Genomic DNA, 3,005 nt, shown 5'->3' on the forward strand with positions numbered 1-3,005 from the left:
ATTCCACTAAAGAGTTATTATTGAACTACTGCTGTCACGCCCCCAGGTAGTCCCTGTCCGAAGAAATTTCGGCAGCATCTCCCCTGTACGACGGACAATATGAAGCTCAGTATACATATATCTCTATACCTCGGCCACACACGGCCGGAATAATACAATACAATTAAGAAACAACTCACGCAGTTTATATCAACATTCCACACAGATATAATATATGATCAATCCACGCAGTTTAATAAGGAAAGACGATATAGAACCTCGAAGACATATGTAAACAGCCTACTCCACTACAACGAAGAAAACAAATCCACGAAATAATGAAAATACAACCGCAGCGGAAAACAAAAGTAGCAAACCCGAATGTTCAATGTAAAGTCCACAATACAAACCCACAATACAAGTATATAAGATGCAAAAGCAAAATATAATCCGATAAAGAAAATCCTCGCGATAATGGGGCTAGCGACTGGAATCTCTCCTGACGGCCTCAACCTGAAAAATAGTAACAACGGGGTGAGTTCAAAGAACTCAGCAGGTAATCCAATAGATATGTATAGCAACATATAACTACCAGTAATATCCTAAGGTACAGTCTCCTAAACCATAGGACCTACAGTACAGTCTCCTAACAATATAACAGGTATGCATAGCTGAATAAACTGTAATGAGTAACCAGAAGCATGTAATACAGTTTACAGCAAGAATAATAAGAAATGCATAACTGAAATAAATTGTACTCACCTGCGAGGCTTGGGCGAATGACTGTGGACATACACAGATAAAGATAGTCAGAACAAATACGCATGTATCCTGTATGCATGTCAATCATATGCAGTCACCCAAGTGCATCATCCAATATGCAACAATCACAATAAATACAATCTGTGCATATGATGCAATATGACATGGTCACCCCTGACGCCAGTCTGTATCTCACACACAATGGTGAGACCGCGTGGGTAGGGCTGTGACACCGTGCACTCTGCCATCACTACCCCTGAAGAGTGACCGAGTGGACGGGATGTTGTCGGAGTACACCTATCCTCCTACCTCAAACATAGTGAGGGAGCGCAATGCTCTCAACTCCCGGTACGCGATGACGGGGAGGGATCCCGGCTGCAACCTCGTTGCTACCCATGAGCACCCGGCGGTGCACCACCGAGCAACCTGCCATACACACCCGAGTGCTGTGCCACTACCCATGCAGTGAACACGTTGTGTGCAGGCCCTCATGTAGCCGGCCGACGAGCTCAACAATAATGATGCAATCATGCGGTATGGTGCATGCGGCTACAGAATGTCATACCTGAACGTATCCTCCTCCATATACGTAGGTGCCAAAAAGGTAAACGCAGATATATAACAGAGATATAAACAACATGAATCCAACAATATATAACAAGTATCTCCAACATCTAATCATGGGTAGATAAGCACTATAAGTAACCATAACCACGAACACATATACACATGGCAAGAGATAAAAGTAAACCAGACTAATGTAAAGCATCTAACAGTAGAAGCATGTGATAGGTATCAACTAAGCTAAGACCAGGGAAGAAATAAATCTACCATCTATCACTAGTAACCATATATAAATTATACATGTCATAAGACAGTATCAAAAGATAAGTCAACGGGTACCCGCCTCAAATAGCAGGTAGTATCCGAATCCAAGGTCGAGACGCCCGTCTCGAATCAGAGTCCTGTGTCAATCAAACAATATATATTTTATTTAGCTAAATCCAAATGAATAGCTAAATAAAATCCCAAAAACTATATTAGGGCAAAACCCTAATCAATAAAATCCCAATTTACCTAACTAAATCAAATGGTCGATTAGGGTTAGCTACCTAATCCCTAATCACCAATTAGATTAGAAATCCAACGGTTGACTAGGGTTAATTGTCTTAACCCTAATCATTCCATTAGACTAATTCTAAACTAAATAATTCTACACATAAACAACTAAGTATAACCCTAATTCCAATCTACATCTGTTCATGAAATCAAATCATATCTAAAACAAAGAACAAAACCTATACACCTTACCTTGATCAAGCTGCTGTAGATTGCTGAAACCAAGCAATCTGCTAAATGAGGTTGCTGCCAAAACTAGAAATGCTGCTGGACACCAAAATTACCTTCACAAATCCTCACTGGATTCACCTCACTGGATAGGTTGCTGCCGGACGTGAGATGAGTAGCTATGGAAACAAGGTACACCATAAACAGAACAGCAAGGTGCTTGATTCCACTCCACAATTCGGATCAAGAAGGAATCAAGCAATAAGACTACTGATCAAGCATCAACCCCTCTAGTCTTTGCCCTACAGCCCAAACACAACTCACTAATCAGAACAAACTCCACCTCATCTCATTGGATCGGATCAAGTGAAGGGATCAAACAATGGAAATCACAGATCAAACAACACCTTAATCTTACCTCAATCGATTGTCTCCAAAAGGTGTTGCTCGATTAGATTCTGCACACCAGGGACTTCTCTGACCTTCAATCAACAAGAACAAGGAAGAAATCCATGACCTAACCTGAGATCGCCAACCATCAGCAAGAAGGCGAGCAAGGACCGGAGAAGAAGACTCGAACTAGGGCACAAATCAAAGAAATAGAAGGAATAAGGTTCGATGGCTTACCCTTGAAGCCCTAATTGCCCTTCCACATTGGCGATCGGGCGGCACGACTCAATCCAGTGATGTCGATCGGGGAAGAAAAGGATCGGTAGACTCGGCTGAGAAGAAAGAAATCGGAGATTGAAGGAAACCAGAGGAGGAGAGGATCGGAACCCTTATGCTCCGAGCTCCGATCTGCGCCGACGACGCCGAGAGAAGATCAGCGCTCTCACCTAGGACTGGAGAAAATCACCCACGTCCGGATCTGCGCTAGCGACTGCTCCCCTGGGTCGAGATCGACGATCGCCGGAGCTGGACCCTTGCTCCCGTCGCCGTCGCTTGTCCGCGAGAGTGAACAGAGAGAGGAAAGGGTC

General features: G+C 43.3%; 1 long non-coding RNA gene across 2 annotated transcripts; it reads right to left on the reverse strand.

Moving 5' to 3' along the window:
* Positions 1 to 454: 454 nt before the first annotated feature.
* On the reverse strand, positions 455 to 2,688 carry LOC121987794. 2 transcript variants are annotated; one of them, XR_006113729.1, is made up of 4 exons: positions 2,656 to 2,688; positions 2,447 to 2,550; positions 2,053 to 2,330; positions 455 to 492 (listed from the first exon to the last, which is right to left on the reverse strand). It is a non-coding gene; the product is annotated as an uncharacterized LOC121987794 (long non-coding RNA). The 2 variants fall into 2 exon arrangements; XR_006113728.1 differs by lacking the exon at positions 455 to 492 and having other exon boundaries at positions 1,947 to 2,330.
* Between the last annotated feature and the right edge of the window lie 317 nt (positions 2,689 to 3,005).

This window comes from Zingiber officinale, chromosome 5B, assembly GCF_018446385.1.
Source record: "Zingiber officinale cultivar Zhangliang chromosome 5B, Zo_v1.1, whole genome shotgun sequence".
In the NCBI taxonomy this organism is placed as follows: Eukaryota; Viridiplantae; Streptophyta; class Magnoliopsida; order Zingiberales; family Zingiberaceae; genus Zingiber; species Zingiber officinale.